Source organism: Tachysurus vachellii, chromosome 21 (assembly GCF_030014155.1).
Source record: "Tachysurus vachellii isolate PV-2020 chromosome 21, HZAU_Pvac_v1, whole genome shotgun sequence".
Lineage (NCBI taxonomy): Eukaryota > Metazoa > Chordata > Actinopteri > Siluriformes > Bagridae > Tachysurus > Tachysurus vachellii.
Window position 1 is genome coordinate 10,927,027 of NC_083480.1, and position 21,381 is coordinate 10,948,407.

Sequence of the window (21,381 nt, forward strand, 5' to 3'; positions counted from 1 at the left end):
TGTAATGTAAAAATATGGACTATCCAGTGCTTTATTTTGACAGGCTCTTGGACCGGCTAGGTGTGGATCATTTTTAGGTACCCTGGATTTCACCAAGAGTTAGCTGTATTGCTAACAACAAGGTAAAAACAATTTTCCGCCCTGTTTAGATGCCACCATTTTGTCACTCTTCCTTTCAGGCTTTTTGAAGTGCTTGCTACATTGTTTTAACATCTAATGGACTGTGTGCTGAAGCCCAACTGTGCATATGACATAGTAATGTTTATTTATAATTGTCAATGTCATATACCACAAATAAGGTTAGACCTAAAGTTCTTTGCACAAGTCAGCCTCATCTTGAACCTATGTGCAAAGTCTGACTGATTGAGTACGTGGACATCCTCTTGGGTCCTGAGCAGATCTATCCTATCATTTATAAGACTACTGTGATTGTAGCCTTCCCATGACTCATGACCATAAGGAGGTTAGACCGTTTCTGGGACTGACAATTTATCATAGAGTTAGGGTTCATTATTTAAACCTCTCCAGTCCACCATCACACTAAAAATGTAGGGACAGATTCAGTCTTGTAGTCAGAGCAGAAGCACTTGGAAGTGTTAAAGGGCTCCATTTGGGGGCCCGTCACGTCCACTCCCCTGAATTTCTTCTCCTTTTGTGTTCTGTCCCAGGTGTTTGATGATGAGGATTGCCTAGAAACGTACATCATTTGGAAGCTCTCCGAGTGAGAGTCAAAGAACGACACCATAGAAACAAATTGTCTGGCAATCATGTGGGCTCTGCTCATTAACTTGAGGGGTGTAATGACATGTATTGAATGTACTTAATGAATGTAATGTGTCAAAGGCCATGTTGAGCCTTAAACAAGTGTGAACTCTCTCTCTCTCTCTCTCTCTCTCTCTCTCTCTCTCTCTCTCATGTGCCAAGGTGCATGAGTTAAAAATATAGGTTCACATGCCTTCCTTGCCTTAGAAGCAAACTGCCAAAAGCTTTATAAATTAGTTTATTTCCAAAGTCTGAAATCATAAAAGTACATTTTTGGTAGAAAATGCAAGGTTTCTGTTGTTTATTAATATAATTGTATGTGGCCACAAGGATATGGTCCTGGCTGTGAATAGAAATGGTTGATAAGTAGCCTATTTATACTTTGGGGCAATACCAGAGAGACATCTAACGCTTGTCCAAGCATTTTCCTTAGTCAGACTATTAAACACTACACTCTGTGTGTGTTTTGATCATTATTATTTTCTTTTAGAGTGAAGTACAGAAGCAGGGCTAAACAGAACAATGCTCAGCATCTCTCTCTCTCTCTCTCTCTCTCTCTCTCTCTCTCTCTCAAGCCTGCCTCCCGAGTCCTTGTTTTCGGTTATCATGGTGCTACAAGATGTTACTGATTCAGTCTAATTAATGCATGGTAATTAAATTCATGTTAAATGCATGTTAATTTATGTCAAAAGGCCTTAGTGTTGTTTCCATATGCAATTACACAGCACTCCACTTCTGTCACACAGCACTCTCATCCTTATCAGTACGCTAAATTATCACTCTGAATTTGTCACGCATCATTCAGTTCAATTCAATTTATTTGTATAGCACTTATAACAACTGACAATGTCTCAAAGCAGCTTTACAGAAGCATAGAATAAGAATTAAAATGGTAAAGTTTAAAATTAAATGACTAATTATCTCTAACATCTCTCCTTATTTAGCAAGCCTGCACCATTATGTTTCTTATCTTAATTTGCTTATGATCATGCTTACAATTATCAATTTGGTTCTGTTATTTCCAGAAAAAATTCTTAATTTCATGGCTAACATTTGTCAGTGACACAATAAATTAGCATATACTTGATTTTTCTGTTTCTCTTTGGCCTTCTTTCACTGTCTTTCAAGTCTATTGATGAGTCATGTTCCATGAAACCTTCCTTGGAGTGATGACACTATATTTAACCTTTATTCATGAGCTCTGGTGCAAACTCCAGACACATTTGCAAGTCTAATGCTTTCAGCTGCCAAAAACTTTCATTTCTTTAAGTGAAAAGTGCAAATACTGACTCAAGGATCTCTACTCTCAAGTTTTGGTTTTTAGTACAATCTCTGAGTGCCATCCAGTGGCGGATTTTGATCCAGAGCTTTACAGTATGTCTCTGTGTAATTCTTTATATTCTCAGAAAAGCTAGGCCAAAAAAAGCTTTATTGAATAGCACTGTGTTCACTGGAAAGATAATGTATTCATTTGGCTAATTGATATAGGAACTGTGCATCACCTTACAAATGGCTTCACTTATCATAAGGTGCAATAATCTTTAATAAACTCCTTTTTTGCCCTGAACATCCTGTGCAGATGTCTACTGCAATGCTTTATGTATGCCAACATGTCCAGTAAAAAGCTGAATACTTTTACTGAATAGCCAAACACTGCAATAGGAAGCCTCCTCTCTTGCACAACTGATTTAGCATTTATGTCTGCCTCAACCATTTTTATTCTCTAATGCATACATCTCTGTTTCTAACCACAAGAGGATGCTGCTCTCTCACTGAAAGAGTAAGCTGTAGGGCAGATGATCTTTCCAAGATTCAGTACTTTGGATGTTTGCATGCAATAAATTTGCAATAGGTTTTTAAAGGCTAATGTAATAAAACAAGCTGATATGTTAAACGCATACTATGAAAATATGTATACTATGATAACACTATGAATTTCTAAAGATAATCATATTATACATTTTACAGTTCATTTTGCTGTAGAGAATTCATGTGTTAAGCTGTTTGTTCTCCCTCGTTGTCTGGTGAAGTAATTTTGAGAAATGTTTCTGAATAAGGGATGATGTTTTCATCATCGTCTTTAGTTCATGTGAACAGAAAGGAAAGCTGAGCTACAGTAGGGTCATTTAATATAAATGTAAATCATGGCATGCTATAATGTTACTAGAATGTTACTTTTTTGATTGGTTAAACGCTTTACTGTATTATGTGTGGCATTTTTGATGGAAAATTACAAAACTACATAAAAACTACATCTTACTACTTTCAGTGAGTTAAAGTAAAGTCTTATTATTACAAACAAATCTACAATTAAATCCCCAGGACTTTTTTTTGTGATCTAGACAGGTAGGAATCTGGAATCTAATCTGGAAGGTAATAAATACATTGTAATCATATAAATGAATGCATTTTGGAGGATAGTAAATATAACCCATGTAACTCATTTACATTTTACTTAAGTACATTAGCCAGCAAGTTGAATTATAATAATGGGTCAATTCTACACACATTAACAGTAATAATTGCAACATAAAAATATATTTTTTTCATCACTTTTATTTAGTACATTCTATTCTATAGGTTTGTTTTAATGTGTGTGCTGTAAGATTTTAAAATGAATAACTCAAGCTTTAATGTTCTTTGTAGAGCCCTCAAACGCGATGAGTTCTTTTCAGGTTTCCACCTTTTTTGGAACCTCATGATTCTTTTAGATTTCTGTCTGTAGATTTTCTCATCATGTCTGTATGGGTTTCTTCAGGTTTCTCTGGTTCCTACCCACATCCCATCCAGGTTGTATTAATGCCTCATATAGTGTGTTCCTGGGATAGAGTCTGGATCCACCAAGACCATGACAAGTATAATGTGGTTACTGGAAGTGAGTGAGTGAGGACATTACATTGTGAATATATTTAAGCAAATCCTGTGGTTGAGTTTATACTGTGCTGAGAGGCCTGATCTTTTCCATGACTCTGTGCAACAAAGGCAAATGTAAAGAAAAACGTATGAATTATCTTTATTAATTCATTATTATATTGTCCCAAGAGAATGTTTTACATTCAAACTCACAAGAGGTTTGATAAAATGACAAGAAGTAAAAGCTTATAGCCACCATGAGCGAGATAACTCCCCGGATGGTTAATGTGAAGGGTGTGCGAGCAGATTACATGTCTCATTTAACACTAAATCAAGTCTAAACCAAAGTACATTTTAATGAGAAGATTATTCAACAGCTTACATCTATACAAAACAGTCTACTGCATTAAGGGAAACACTGTTGTATGATTCTACATATCACTTACTGTTCAGAGTTCAAGCTGAGGAATAAACTAAAGAACATAGTTAGAAAAACCTTTATTGTCACTGCAGGCAAAAACTGAGGCCCTGTATAGAACCTTATATGTGTTTCTCCATCAAGGAAGGTTCCACACCAGAACCCTAAACATGTAGTTTTTCATTGTATGTTTACTTTGAACAGAAGATTATAGACGTCTTGCAGTGATTACAGGATCCCTGCAATGTCTGCACCTCCAATCTCTTTTCATAGGTTTTCTAATCTTCTGAAAAACAGCCAAAAATAAAGTCTACAACACCAGCCTGTATTAATCAAGACCTTTCTCCTTTGTATGACCCTGCATACCTGCTTGTTATAATGCTGATATGAGACACATTTGGTGTCATTTTCCTGATCTTTCGGCTACATTGTTGTGTTTTTCCACCCAGTGGGATAGGGCAAAAGTTGTTCTGTATCCAGGTCTGTTTTTCCATCCAATACTGTTCTGTCATCATGTATATTGGTCCTAAGTATCATGGACCTGTATCATGTCCTTTGTATCATGGACCTGAACAAATGCTATGTTGCACTAATGTCCACAAGTTATAAAGAAAAATGACAACAAAACTCCATCTGACTATAGTGGTGTACAGAAGCCATTGTACTTCAGCTTCTCATTTTAATCATATCCTAATTGTATTGCAGAATTGCAAAAACTTCAGCAATGGTATCTCTCTCCTGGAAAAATAATGGTAATGGTTTTGGGCCACACTCCCAATAGAATGTAAATAATAGTCTGGTAGACTGTAAGTGTCTGTCCAGTGATATCTAAGTGTTTTTCTAAAGGACTACCATCATTTCTAGCAATGATTTAAGGATGATTTCTCTCTAGCCACCTTGTATGAAAATATAAAAATAGCTAAAATAATAGGTCTGTTATAGATGATGGTGTTTATTTTATATCCAATCAAATCTCATTACTTTACTGTGATCCTAACCTTTGCATCCTTGCCTGGTACTCTAGAAACGAAAAAAACTTGTCTTTTGGAAAGGTTCTGAAAAGGCTATTTAAAATGTACAGGATACAACTCTGACCCTGACACTCCCTTTAACCCAACTGCTACCACATCATAAGCCTCAGCAATGAACAACTTAAAGAGAGAGAGAGAGAGAGAGAGAGAGAGAGAGAGAGAGAGAGAGAGAGAGAGAGAGAGAGTCAGAGACAGAGAGAGAAAAATGTAGCTGAGGAGAGGAGGTTGGAGAGGCAGGGAGGGGAGAGAGAATGAAAAAGGCAACGTGGCAGACAGCAATGCACTGTCATTTTTGGAGCTGGTAAAATTTCTGAAGGTTCACCTGAGGTGGCAAAGGAGACTGTGTGGACTAAAGGCATCAAGCAAATAAATTACCAAATCATTTTGACCAGAAATTATGCACAAACTAGACCATACCTTAGGTTCAATTTGAGGATATTTACTTTTTTATAAACACTTTTTCAATCATTTTTACACACCATTTCTGCCCGCCAAATATATTTTGACAATTGTCTGTTTTTTTTAGGTCATATAAAACAGAAATAAAAAAGTTTTTGTAGATTTTCTTCTGCTCATGTCATCTCCCAATATGACAGATAACAAGCTGTTTCTTAAAAAGAAATTTGACAGGCATATATTAAAAATGTTTAATGCATTAACTCAACCATAACTTTATCTTTGTATCTTTCCATGTTACTTGAGCTAAGATTAGATTTTTAAAAGATTACAAATGTATAAGTGTTGGACTATGATGTGATGACAGCTGCATCAATCATGACATGATTAGAACTAAAAAAAGAATATATAAAAGACATTACAATGTTCAGATTATGTTAATATTAACCAATGGCACAGCTCCAGCATCCCCAATTTGATCCTGAGCTCATCTTGCTGTCTGTGTAGATTTTCGGTGTTCTTCCTGTTTCTGTGTGCGATTCCTTCTGGTCCTCTGGTTGCCTCCTACTTTCTAAAATCATGACTGTAAGCTCTGGATCCACTGCAACTATGACCAGAAAAAAGCAGTTAGTGAATATAAACAAATAAATTAATTCTATCATTCATTTAATTATTAATAAAGCTCTTCTAAAATAGGAAGGTATGAAAGTTTGCATCCCGTCTTGGTTTCTCTGAGAAATCATTAAAAATATCTCCAGGCAGTTTACATACAAAACAAAAATTTGTTCTGATTTAATGGTGCACAGTAAATATATAACCTTATATAAATACCCTTGAAGTAAAACTTTAGTGTTTCCAACTTCTCAGTTCAAACAACGTATTTGGTTATGTTATATACGGCATGTCAATTATGTATAATGGAAGTAAGATGACATTTTTAATTAAAAATCATTGGCCCTGTATATTAATGTGCTTTGTAAACTCATTTAGTTCCACAGCATCAAAGCTAAAAAAGGTTTTTTTTAACTTTTCTCAATTTAAGAGGTTATACCTTACTGTAATCTTCTTGTTGTTATAAAATATCACTTAGGAAGTCTTATGACTGATAACCTACAGAAACATACAGCAAATAAGATGGCTATTCTTAGATTGGTTGGTTAGCTTCTTAACTAAAGGACTCATGTGAGTTTTAGGATAATTTAAGCTTTATTTTCTGCTTGTAATTTTTTAAGAATAATTTACTGACATTTGGGGGGATCATTTTTTTCTTTAAAGTAGCAAGTATCCAAATTTAGGCAACTCTGTTTTTCTTGTCGTCCTGTCTTTTTTATTCAGCCACTGCATCTGCACACTCAGAAGAAAAGTTATAAACTGCTAATGTTTAGGCAGCCAATTTATTTGTTGTTTGTCTTACACATATGGCATAGACAGGCATAAATAATGAACACCATTACAGGTGTGTTGTGTCAATTTTGAAAGTACTTGTATTTAAACTCTCACACACATTCATAGTCATACACTGCTATAACTCAATTACATCACTCAAATCATGACTTTGGTGTTTAACTTACCTTGTTAACTATTGTACAGTGACAGGGAAGCCCCTGTATGGATTGGTCTGTGAGGACTCGAAACCCCCTGTTTAAATGAAGGTGGGAAAATACAGGGAAAAGGAGGAGTATAGCTTGATGGGTGCTTGTTGAGGGAGGGTATTTCTCTCAGATTCAGCGAGAGTGATATATGCAAGTCCCACCCAATTATAGCCCCTTAATCATAAGAATTTTTTGCACTTAGGAAGCGACCAGTCTTCAAAATACCAAATGATCTATTGAGGAGGAGGTTTAGAATGACACCATTCCCTGCTCATGTGTATGTACCTTAAAACACTTCATTCCTTCCTTCTGCTGTGAATTTTTTCCAGGCCTGAGAGGCTGAGAGAGAGAGAGAGAGAGAGAGAGAGAGAGAGAGAGAGAGAGAGAGCATGTGAGGGAGGGGCAGCAGCTTTTGTGACTGTGGAAAATGAATCACAGAAGCTGAGGGGAGGCAAAGAAGAAAAACACATCTGGCCAAAAAAGACAAAAGTGGGTCTTATATCTCTTTTCCATTGAGTTCTTTTCATTTCTTGTCAATTCTCTAGCTTTACTAGCTTAAGACCTTGGATTAAATATTACAAATAAATTCAGCTGTAATTCACCATGGTCCTTGCTTTGTGGATTTTTTTGACCATTTTAGGCTTCTTCTGAAGTACACTTGAAATATGAACCATGCCATCCACTTAGGTAGACTATATACAAAATACTAGTTTATGCCTTCCTAAAGAGTAACTCAGCACCCACAACATTGCTAACTTGTTTCTAATGTTATGTTTTTCTAGACTGGAAACTGTTGTCCTAAATTCTGACCCATCTTCCCCCTGAAGGAGGAGCTCAACAGCAACTCAAACTGCAGCTGCGAGACTCCAAATCTCTTTGGCTGGCGTTGTATATCATTAGGATTTTTTCCTTTTCTTTCTGAGGATGTGTACAGCAAAGAGCAAGCCTTGAAATCCTTTCTTTGGTCCTGCAGCCACGTCATCTACTGCTGAAACAAATAGAATCATGCCGGAGAAAATGAAAATGCATGAATTGGCCTGCCAACCTCCGGCTTTCCTTCAAACATAACTTTCATTCAAACTAAGACTTTTGAAATAGTACTTGAGTGTGAAACTGTGTTATAAAATGAGTAGATGAACAGTAGAAGCAAGCTTATTTGTCCAGCAGAACTCTGAAATATGCTTCATAATTTTGGTAACATTTTAAATTAACATCAACAGAGTGCAAAGGAAAACTGTAATGTGATGGAAAAAGTGAAAAGGGGAAAAAGAGAGAATTTCAGATTTCATGGAGGAAACTCAGATGGATAAGAAACCATGGACAGGATTTTAAAGCACATCCCACTTCAACTAGCCCTCCCTTCCACTCTTTACCACTCTTCCCCTTGCTCCAAAACATATGCCACAAAAACCCATGAATATGCAAAAATTAAATAAAAATACCTAACATCCAACACCAATTCCATTGAAGTGACAAATGTTATTCAGGAATATCATGAAGCAGCAATGCAGCCATAAAAACATACAAAAGAAATGTGTAAATATCCAGGTCAATCTGCATGCAGGGTCAATAGAGGGACAAGGCATTAATGAAGTATCACTTAGGATATTTCTACATGTAATTGCATGACAGAATGTATATTTCAGATTTGTCTGCAGTCATTACTGCCGATCACTGCTCCTTTTGGGGCCTGCATGCACTCAAATGTACACAGACACTCACACGCTGATCACAGTAGAAGATCAGATGAGAGTAAACACTGCGGCAATGTTGTGAACTAGCAGAGGGGATGTCTGGATCTCGGGTAACTATTGAGTGTGTTTGTCTAGTGGCCCCTGGGACAAGCAGAGGAAACAGCACCGTGTCCAACTCTGCAAGATTTCTTCTGTTGGCTACAGGCTAAGCAAATAACCACTCACTACCTCATCACAGCTATTCAAGCTTCACAACTTATAGATTTCATTTACCTACAGACATTGTGAATTGAGTGTGTGTGTGTGTGTGTGTGTGTGCTTTATTTGCCAGAATGAGAGGCAGAGATATGGAGAGGTGGAGTTGATAGGTAGCTAAATTCCACTGTAGCATGTAGAAGCTAGCCATGCCAAGCCAGGTGTTTTTTACCCTGCAGGCACATTGCCAATGTTTCACCTTTGTCAGTGTGAATATTTTATTCAGGAAGGATGGCAAGGTGGCACAATATGAAACTTTTAATTGAGCCAAATATTATATCATCGCATGGAATTTGACTACCTACCTAATTACTGTTATTGTAGCCAAAAAATCACTTAAGTAAAAGTAAATGTAGTAATAAAGACAATTATTCAACTAATTAATAATCTAGTATATTATTCTTATAGGGGAAAAATACCCTGCTATTTTTTATTTACTAATTACATCTATAATTGATATAACTAATCTCAAGAATGTTCTATAACTTCAAGCTTCAAATGTTCTATATCTTCTAACCAAATGCTGATATGACAGTAACAGTATATAAAGAAAGCTAGCATTAGCTTGTGGAATATCACTAGCACATTATCCTGAGGGTTAACTTTAGGTCATAAGTGTCAATAAGAGAACTTGGGTATATTTAACACTAAGTTTAATACATGATTAATTCAAAACTCTTAAAAGGTCTTCTTAGATAGCCTCAAACATAAAGCTATCAATTTCCTTCCTGAGCTAAAAGGTTAGCATAGCCAAAGTTTGAATAGTTATTCTTATAAATTTCACTAAAACCACTACAATTGAAAATGATTAAAAGTTTCACCAGTGAATGTGACAATGCCTTGAAGAAAAAGATCTTTTTACCCCTAACAGACATTTTTTGCTTTAAAGGTAAATAACTAGGCTGGGGTGTAGGAACAAAATGAATCCATCTGATTTACCTCAAGTCTGTAATAGAAACATTATAGCAGGGGCTGTAATTCCAGGTTTCTGCATTTCTGCTGGCTCAAACAGTATCTGAAGAGCAGCGTTAATCATGAGTAATTGCACACGATGGTGCATATCTGTCTCACACACAAACCCAATCATCAGCAAAATGTCTCTGCTCGTGACACATGCTTTATAATGGACATTGAATGTAGTTTTGATTCATTTTCTGTAACAAGAAATTTTGCAAGGCAAATCACAGGCTTATATTAAAGCACTCATTCAAATACAGAATTATTGTATAATTATGAGGAGACAATAATGTAGTATATACTTTGTGTATATCGAGGTAGGAAAAACAGGTTGGAAATTATGTCTGTCAAGCAACGTTTCTTATAAAAATCAGTGGGGTTGTAAACTTTAGTCAGTCAAGCATCATGATGTACAAACCATAACATCTACCTAAATCAAAAAATTGTTAACAAAACAGTTAGTTCTGGTCCACTACTTTGATTAGATAAGTGGCATTCCTAGAGTGCTAATATTTAGTATAAAAGCACTGATACATTTAACTGTATGTCAGAGGACATCACTGAGGATTTCACAGATCACTTCACAGAGAGGACATCACAGAGGACATCACAGAGGACTTTACAGAGTGGACATCACAGAGGACATCACAGAGGACCTCACAGAGGACATCACAGAGGACTTTATAGAGAGGACATCACAAGGAGATCACAGAGGACTTCACAGAAAACTTCACAGAGAGGACAACACAGAGGACAACACAGAGGACTTTACAGAGAGGACATCACAGAGGACTTCACAGGACCTACGGAACAATCACAGCCATGCTGTAAACCGGTTGTAAAAAAAATTATCACACTCACAATTGCGCTGTTTTAGTGAATGTAAAAGCAGCTTATCACAATAATGACCACAGAGGGCAACATGGCATTGCTACACAACAGGACTCATGATGATGTATGGCATCTGTCATGACACACTGATGATGTGGTTAATGTCACCGTTTTGGTTTTTTTTTTTGGCTAAACAGTCCTTACATTCTAATAGCCATTACTAAGAAGTCCTAAGTAAAAGTGACTGCTCTGTAAACAAAGTTGGATGTAGAAAGTGGATATTACCATTCTGTCATTGTTATTTTTAATATTTTCTTAGGAATTTCACAGTTTTTTAAAAGTCTAGCTTAGTTTTCAATTTGAGAACCAATTCCAAACACAGAAAGTCAACATTTTGTCAAATGTTCAATGTGGATAGAAGACTAAGATTTAGTCTAAGATACAGTAAAGCGATTTAAATCCTAAAAATGGCAGAAAATTACCAGACTTTCTGTGCACAGTGAAATGAAGCTAGAAAACCAGAGAATGGGTGTAATTTGAGAGAGACTAATCTGCCACAGCACCAGTCAGGGCTTGTCCTTACACACTTCATGACCTGAGGGTGCGTATTCTCCATTCTCTACTCTACATCGCTCTGAACTCTTCTTTACTTCCCCTAGCAACAGTGCAGTTCTTTTTAATGTGTTTAATACAGTTCTACATTAAACCTGATTATTAAACAGTATGCTTTTTAATAAACTCCCATAGCTCCTTATAGAACACTTACATAACACAGGAATTTAGTAGCTAATACCAAATTCTGCAAACATGTAAGAGTGCACTTCTAGGTGTCTACCATCATATCCATGTGTAATATAAATGCACCAAGTTCAGTAAATGAAAAATTATTAGAAAGTCTCATAATGAATGCAGAAGACATACAGTAGTAAAGAAAATTATGGTAAATTTAGAGGATCTCTATTAACTTCCAGGCTGTAAATAACAGATACCATGTTATTCAGTAGTTCAGATTTTTTTACTTAGAAAAAGCTGAGCATGTATATCATGGAGATACTGAATACTATCTCAGAAACCACAAACTTAGTATATCTCATATTCATGCTGATCACCACTAGATTACTAACTAGCTAGATTACTAGCACTGAAAGCATTACTCATTTATTTATTTATTTATTTATTTATTTATTTATTTATTTATTTGTATTGTTTTATACATGTGGTCATATAGCTTTAAATATAATACATTTTGTGTGTAAATTACATTTAATGCCCACAATATTTGAAATATTATTCAACAACTAGACACATCTCCCTGCCACCCTTTGCTACATTTACCCATAAACCCCCTTTTTGTCTTATGACACAAATACAACCTTGCTTAGCTTTAGAAGCACACAATAAATACACAAATCTTATATTTTAACTTGATTATATGGTGAAACTATGATGCATGATGTAAACATTGCATATTTAGAATTCAGTTTCAAAACAATGCTTAAATTCAATTCATGAGCATTTAACAACTTAATTTCACAAATAAATAAAATATTCTGGTTGCACGAATTGCATAGAACAAAAGCATCTTTTTTTGCATTGTGCTTGTGAATGTCTTTGGATGGCTTGGCTTGAAACAGACGTTTAGACTAAGGATGTGTAATTGAACTGCTTGAATGGACTGCTTTAGTTACTAGGTATGGAGGAATTTAGCAATAACTGCTAACATCTCTTACAGCATTTATAGCCCTCTCAAACTCATATCTACGACTGAATTATATTTTTGTTTATTTGTAAAATGCTTTAAATACAAAAAAAAAAGATTTCTATAATTATGTTAGCTAGAAGACTACAATGAATCTCCTAAATCAAATAAATGCTAGTTACTATTGCTAGATTTAAAATGAATGTTGTTCCCTATCTTCCCAAGCACTCCATAACATTCTTTTATCTTTAATTACAGTTTTGCTGCTATATTTTTGCTCAGAGCAGCTATATTTTCTCATGCTTTATTGAAGACTTCTAGTCACCCAGACTGCAGGTGAGCACTGTGGGTGTCCTGATACACATAGGCCAGAGAAGGAAGGATGAGACATGGGTTATTTGTCTGTAATGGCTATGTAGAGAAACATTAAATAAAGTAGGACCATGATGTCTGGGGTGTGTATTAGCATTATGACTGGTCCTCTGATCAGCAAGCTACCACCAAGTACAGACCTTAAGTACACCCTGGAGGAAGACAATTGAAGGGTTAACATTTGAAGTGTGCTGAAATGCACACGTGGAAGAAGTCTGATTTAAGATGGAATGGCAGGGAAATCATCTTCTTGATTTCAACTCCTCCTCCTTTGTATAACCTAGAGAAAAAGAGAGCTAAGGCTGCATGGACACACCCAAGAGCTTGTGAAGATTTCAAGGGGGAGTTTTTTCCCCTCAGATTGGAATGAGAGAAGCTTGAGGCAAGTTTGTGTCTATCCAAACCTATGACAAATCTGAGAATGGTTGTTTCTTGAACTATGTATGCGAAGCACTACATCAGACAAACATATACATTTGCGTTCATCTTATTTGCTCATAAAATTAATTAAATTCTTAGTCAGATGCCAGGATAAGCGTATCTTTTTTAGGAAAAAATTATCTGAGAAATAAATATGTAAGGAAATAGTTATTAGGATATTAGTTGTTAGGATATTGTTAGACTTCAGATAGAATTAATATTCAAATGCAAGTCCTGCAAGTAAAATGGGAAACTATACGTCAATTTTAAAATGTACCCAAAAAATCCTACATTCCAATACTGAAATATTAGGTGCATTCTAAGGGAGATGCAAATTATATCATTTTTAATTTTAATATATTTAATGTATTTTTCCTCAAGTTTTTTTTTTTCTTTTTTTTAAGTAAATACAAACATGTACTTGACTGCATTTTTCTGTGTTCATTACAGAATTATAAGCTTGTCAAAATATGATGACATCATCACATGATCAGCTACCCTCACTGGTACACGCTTGTACTAGACATATAGACAAAATGATTGGCAATGTCAAAATGCTAGAGCTTCTTGCGTGTGGTTTGTTTGTCTTTGTTTAAAACGAAGACAAGGAGAGCGAGCATGAGTTAGAAAGACAGGACTAGAGAGAGAGAGCAGGGAAAAGGCTAAAGATTTCAACCAGATGCTGTGGTTTGACGTTGGATGGCAGCCAGTAAGCATGCACTCATGCTGCAGCTATGTGGCGAGAGCAGCTCCCTCAACTCTTCAAACCCCTAACACCCCCAACACACACTCAAACACACAATACATTTCCACCCCTTCTCTTCTTGTTATCACAGCAGACCCTAAGAGCACTTTGTGCAGGAAAAAAATGACACAACACAACACTTCTTCTTGTTTAAAGCTTTTGGATTTACTGCATGTGATGTGGCATCTTGATGGGTGATGCACGACTAGCTCACCCACAGACTAGTACTGAGTGTTACAGCAGTGACATAACCAAGATGAAATGTTTTCTACAAATGAGTTAGAGCTAGCAGACCACTGAGTCTTGAGAACTGTTTAGTTTAGAGATGTTTAAGAGCATGGGGCTGCACCTCAACTTAGCAATGACTGTGATTTTCCACTGTGTGAGCTCGTCGAGGAGAGAAGGGGAGGGACTAGACAAAGGAAGGTGGAAAAATTACAGTCGACTGAAGTTCTCTACTGGAATTTCTGGCATCACCATTCAGACCTGAAGATTTAACCAAAGGGTAGGAAAAATGAGAGGAAACTTGAGTTAAAACTGGAGCCTAAAAGTAAAGGCTATAGCAGGGAGACATATGCTTTAACAGTTACATCTTTCCCAAGTGCAAATTCTTGACAACCTTCAGTCATCCTTCAGCCATCTGAAAGCAGCGTATGACTTTCATTTAGCAGTTAGTTTCATTTAGTTAGTTAGTTTAGCAGACTGACACATTTTAAAGAACCATATGCCCTTCTTCCTCATGGATGTAATGTCTTCCAGGTGCCTTTGGAGGCATCTTACTGAACCGTTAAACCTCTCAAATGTCTGACCTTTTACTTCAAGCCTGAAATGTAAACGATTTAGCAAAAGTTCATGACATATGAATGCTGTCTTTCTTTATTATTGTATACCTGTTATAACATGTGATAAGCTTTATTTTAATAAATATACAGTTAAAAAAACAGATCTGTTTATCCTTCCCTCCTCTGCTCTGATTTTGGAGGGAATGCAGTTGTTTAATATTTAAAGATAATTCATCAGTTCCTACAGCTTAGTTACTTCATCCAGGACAACACCAAAATTGATTGTTTCACAAGCATACACCGAAGATCTTCCTGTGCTCATGAGCAAGCTCTATAGAGGCTGAATATGCTAAAGCCAGCAGAAGTTTTGTTGATAATTTATCAACACGTTTAAGGGAAATGTTGATATTCTTTGCAGGTTTGTCTTGATTCCACTATCATTCTTTCTTTATAATGTTTGTAGAGAAACTAAACTTATGCATTCTAGCTGGCAAAATAATTTATATGTTATACGTTATAAATGTTATGTTCACAAAACTTGTTAATTCCTGTCATCACTTATATTTTAGCAGATTTAATCAGTTATTTTCTCACAAACCTTTTTGTATTAAGTTAATAAGCCCCAAAAAATGTAGCTTGTCATCACCAAGAAACCAGAAAGTACAAAGTATTGTTTCATCAGGACTTTCCAATTATGTAAAATGACATTTTTGTGACAAACTCTGACAGTAGAGACTTCTGTCAAAATGTCTTTACAGAAAGTTTCACAATATCACTGAGTAGTTTTTCTTTATTAAATAGCAGCAATTTTATATATTTATTTTTATTTTTATATCTTTAGATTATGTGAAAGAGCTGTTATTAAAGAAACAGTAATGTATTATGACAGATTCATGTAATGATTTGCATTACAGATAATATCACTGTAGAAACTGCTTTAATCAAACCTTAATCATCTCATCAATCACATTCAAGAATTCAACAGTACTATAGAAGAATTAGATTTATTAAACAGGGAAGACATTGTATTGCACAAAAAAACAATCGAATTAATTTCTTAACTCCATAGACACCATAATGTGTTTGATGCTTTTTTATTTAGCAATTTTGTGTTTGCACTGCTATAAAACTAATTCTCTCTTGTAAAAAAAAAATAATGCTACTGTTATATACACAATGAATATAAATGAAATTTTCACTAACAATCTTTAGTTCCTGTCTGTGCTGTAAACACTGCAAGCAGGAGGCACCTTGCTGCGTTTTATTTTTGTGAAAGCAGTACTTAGTGCACCATTTGTTTTCTATAAAGACGTGAGGCAGTCATTTACTAAGCACAACTACCGGCTGCAGTGTTTATCCTTCTTTCCTTGCTCTTATTTCAGACAGTGCACGCCTCACATTTCTGTCTCCAGGAAATATTGCAAATATGCATGCCACATCATATAAAAGTAAGCCATCAGCACAATGAGTATGTTATAAATACTCTATATTATCAGTATCTGGTTAGGTTTCTTCAGTATTTCAAATACAAAGGCATGCAGAAGATGGTTTACTATTATCTGTACTTTATAATATTTGAACAGCAATCCAGAAGAAAAGATAAGTTGCAAGCTGTAGAAAAGAACGATGGAAATGTTCAGAGAAGAGAAATGCTGGTGAGAGAACCATGGGGTAGGATAAGAGCTCACATGTGCTACTGATTAGATGCTACATTAACAATAGTTCCATCACTTGTTAAAACTTAGATAATATAATGAAGAAATGCTCTAGCATATTAGGAGGGCCAACAGGAATGATGATTGGCTCCATGCAGAGGAGAAGAGGTTCTTATCTTGTTCCTGTTATCAACAGTTTGGTTCACAAATTAAAAACTCATTTACAGTGAGGGCATTTGTAAAAAAAAAAAAAAAAAAATATGGATTAATGTTAATTAATATTATTAACACACAGATGAATTGAAATGTCCTGTAAAGGTGTTCACATAATTGTATTAAAAACAAGGTGCCAAATTGCTCATAGAATAAATTCCTGGCTATTTGCACCTGTGCCAATTACAGACAGCGGCGTATGGAGCCTAAGGGTAGAAATGGGTGGCTTCAGCATATGTTGTGTGAAGTTTAAATGCAGCCAGTTAAGAGGAAATTGGTGAGGCAGGTGGGGGTCTCATTACTAACAGGTGGCAGACTTCATGATGTCTTCACTTTACATCACAGGAAGAAAGGAAATGTATCCAAATAAACAGCAAGTAAGTAAAGGAAGAACAAACTACAGAGATACAGGTTGTGTTTTTGGAGGTTTCTACACACAAATTCAGGTTAAATTTGTGAATAGAATCATCTGTTCTCAACGACTTTGATTGCTGTTACAGTTATAATTCAGACCTTTTTACCCAGTTTCTCAGGGAGAACAATTAAATGTAGACCCTTACTCCACTATCACACACAGTTCAAAGTAGAATATCATTTGGTAGAAAAGAACCATTAATTTTACAAATTAACCATTTTGGAAAAAACACAAAAGCTTAAGAACAAAATATTTCTACATTTTCTTTAAATATGTTAGTGTGTTACAATATTTCAGTGTATTTAGACTGGGGGTTCTTCAAGATTTTGCAGAATTATTTGTATAGTTGATGGATCTTAGATGCTTAATAATATTCTAGCCTAAAACCCTTCCTAATAGGAAGGGTTAACTATAAGGCTCAACAGAGAACCTTTATTGGTTCTCCCCTGAAGGACAACCAAAGAACTCTTAAAGAAGTATCATGTGATTAAACTGGCAGAACCTTTAATGGTTCTAAGTTGTACCCAAAGCAATTGTTTAAATTTTAAACAAAAATGTAAAATATTAAATTGCCAGATGCCAGACAAATATATTACACTATTGAAAATGTGTTTTGATGATGTGTCTAACACATCACTCCAAAATCTCCCATAGGTTTTCAACTGGATTGGTGAATATGAAGGCCATAGCATATGATTTACATCACTATCATTTTCATCAAACTATTCAGCTCTCATGCCCTTGTGGATGAAGCAGGGTTGTGTTAGAGGTGACCGCTCCCACCATGATGGAAACTATGAAGATCTTTGTATTTGTCTGCTGTAAACCTTTGCAAGAAGACACAAACCATGCCAGCACAAACAATAATGCCCCAACAGAACATTGATTCCAAACTATATTGTGTTCCAAAATGGATTCTCTGAACATAAATGTTATACATACATTTTATTCATGAAGACTGCTCCGGGTGTGTGTTCACGGTGTGTGTGTGTGTTCACTGCTGTGTGTGTGCGCTTTGGATGGGTTAAATGCAGAGAACGAATTCAGAGAACGAGTATGGGTCACCATACCTAGCCGTATGTCATTTCACTTCACTTTAAACACTAACATACAATAGCATTTGAGTCAATGTTAAGTAGACCTTTAGACATAAACTCAATTTTTTTTTCTAATGTACATTTTATTCCCAGTACATATTTATTTTCTAAAGTATATTTTCCTGAGCCATGCTTATAAGAAATGGAGATCAAAGTCAGAACAACTACACAGAGTAAAAGATTTTGAGGTAAAGTCCAGCATGAGTGTGTTTTGCAGTCTGGCTTCACAGTCTCTGCTGCTGTTTACCTCAGAGGTCAGGTCTCAGAGCTGTGGGGGTTTTGTGGGGGTTGGGGTGGAAAACAACTCAAAACATTTCTCTTCTTCATATTTAGGCAGACTGTCAAAATAATAAGGGTGGAAGGATTTATGTATGTTTGAAGGAATAAGCTGAAATGTTTGTCAACTTTATTAAAGTGTGTTTAAACTTTAAAAATTTAAACTAGGAAACAAGAAATGTGAAGATAAGAGATAAATTAATAGAAAATAAAGCTGACGAGTCACTGCTTTAAACTCTATTCTCTTCACAGAATGTAAGAGCACAGAAGTAGACATGTGATGGGGGAGGTACAATGTCTCACATTTACATGACTGAGATTAATATTCATGATTAACATTTTTTTCTTGTAGATCACTGAGAAGGCGGGGCATTATTTCTAAAACACCAATAAACTGAGAGATGTGAATCACTGCGATTTTGCCCTGCTAACATTTCGTTCTTCCCACACTCCTGAAGCCCAGTTTATCCAAGCCATGTAATTTTAGGTCTTTACTAAAGGCTTTATTTTTGCCCTTAGATGCTGGCAAAAGAACACACTGTTCTTAAGCTTGTACACTTTTGTCTCCACTTTAAACTGAACTTCATTTTACTTTGGAGTTTTTTCACTTCTGCATCTTAAAAAAAAGCTACAAAACATTTCAAAACGAGCTCCAAACAAAACTTGAAGTGAGTTTAAAGCTTGAAGTGAGTTTACCAGATGTGCACTGATATACTGCACAAAATCTGCCCATGCCAGAGAAAAAGTGAGAGAAAATAAAAGAGGGGGTGGGAGCAAGAAAGGGGAAGAGAGACAAGAAACAGACAGAGGGTTGGAGAGAGACAAAGAGAGAGAGAGAGAGAGAGAGAGAGAGAGAGAGAGAGAGAGAGAGAGAGAGAGAGAGAGAGAGAGAGGTCCCAGACAGCTGGACTCGTTTAAACTATTCCTCATGTGCTGCTCTATGGAAAAGATTTCTACATTCTACATCCAGGGAGCCTTTAACCATTTAATGACCCACCTCTACTTAGGCCTCAGGTTGTGAAGGTTTTACCACAACAATAATGAAATATCAATATGTTTTAAAATTCAGGGTACAAATTACAGGTTGGGTGGTCGGGGGTAGCAGGGCTGACCTCCTAATGAAGAGAGAATACACTGAATGTGTATTAAACCAATTTTATTGGAAGTTTAGTAGAAAACACTAAACTATTTCCTCTCTCATATCTTAATAGTATGTAGTAATGTAATAGGTCAGCTGGGGTAATAGGCAAGTTGTTTTTTAGTCATTATAAACATATTAATGCATATTAATGTATGCAAATATCAGAAGAAATAAAAAATGTTTTCTTTTTTTTTTTTACAAAAAAAATTCGAAATGTTTTTGTAACTATGTGCAATTATGTATGTAGTCATGTAAACAAAAGTGCATGAGTTTACAACTTGGCCATGAATATTACAACATTCTTAAGGCAAGTCTATGCTCTAAAGATGACTTTCCATTGTATTCCTTCAGTGTCAGGCAGCACAGTGTCACAGTGGGTAGCACTGCTGCCTCACAGTTCCTGAGCTCAGCTTACTGCCTGTGAATCATTTCACATGTTCTCATGATCCACTGGGTATTTGGACTGGCTATGCTAAATTGCCCCTTAGCTGTGATTGTGTGTGAGTGCATGGTGCTCTGTGACAGACAGCCGTCCCAGCCCGGCTAAATTTTCTTATGTTATGTGCTGTACGCACATGTGGTCACACACTTCTGATAAGGCTCCAGCACCAAAAAAAATGTATCCGCTTAGATAGACATCATAATGATGTGTATAAAAAAGTTCTGAGTTATTAATGCAGATGCTTAAGAGGTTATATACAGTGTCCAAATAATGCCAAATGGTACACATAGCAACAATCTGCAGCATACAAATAGTTTAAACAATCATCCATACCCAAGCTTTCACTTAATTCCTTCTGATAAGTGAAAATGTGTGCTTTGAGAGTGAGCATTTAAATTTTTACTCAAAAGCCACTGGTAATGGCTTGCTATATTAGCTTTGACCTAGGCAAACTACTTCAATTCTTCAACACGTCTAACATCTCCATTAAATCTTGTTAGATTAGCAGTGCTGCTGAAAGATCTCTTCCCATGATAGCTGGTGGCTCATGGGGGTATTTCAGCTTGAATGGTAGAAGAATCTGCCCAATAGAAATAGGTTTTTCTCAAGGTCATACAGAGAAAAATATTTTTTAAGTCATGGACATTTAATATTAAGTTAAATATTAAATTAGGGCCATATAACTATGTCTACATTACCAGTATCTGCACAGAATACTGACCAATGTCTGATAAATGTAGGGGAATAAAATAAGTGACGTTGCTGATATTAAAGTAATCTTACAATATTTAATCATTTGCCAAAGATACAAAACACTGATGTTAAGGTGCAAGAGATTTCTGTCTGCACGGGAATACTTCAATAAATCTACAGAAACAAGTTTCAAAATGTCCAAATTCTCTGAACCAACCATTAAATTTCATTCTCTCTGGTCATTCTTTCTGCCAGGCAACCCAGTAGCCATGTATATGTATTATATGTTAGGTCTTTGCTCTAAAACCACGGCCAGAGGTATCCACTAATTTGTCGCACTGTATATTCCAGTGACATTGTGTGGAGATATTTTTATGCCCTTTATTATGCGTTTGCTGACCAAACCGTGAGTCATGTGGATGCTGAAAAAAAGCTAAATATGTGTTAGGCAAAGCGATGGGTCCCTCCCTGTTCAGAGATTTTTGCTCTTGAGGCACAAATGCATCCTCTTTACAGGTTAAAGAGGACAGAAAGCTCCTGATGCACAAAAAATGGAACATTTTTCTCATCTTATTTTTATAATACCATGAATTTGAACATAAGTTGGAGTCTCCTGATCTGTCTCTACATTCACCCATGTTT

At 35.9% G+C, this 21,381-nt stretch overlaps 1 long non-coding RNA gene across 1 annotated transcript; it reads left to right on the forward strand.

Annotated features, from left to right (window-relative positions):
* Positions 1-7,496: 7,496 nt before the first annotated feature.
* LOC132837542 (uncharacterized) lies at positions 7,497-7,922 on the forward strand. Its single transcript, XR_009647543.1, has 3 exons — positions 7,497-7,541; positions 7,693-7,739; positions 7,835-7,922. It is a non-coding gene; the product is annotated as an uncharacterized LOC132837542 (long non-coding RNA).
* The last annotated feature ends 13,459 nt before the right edge of the window (positions 7,923-21,381 follow it).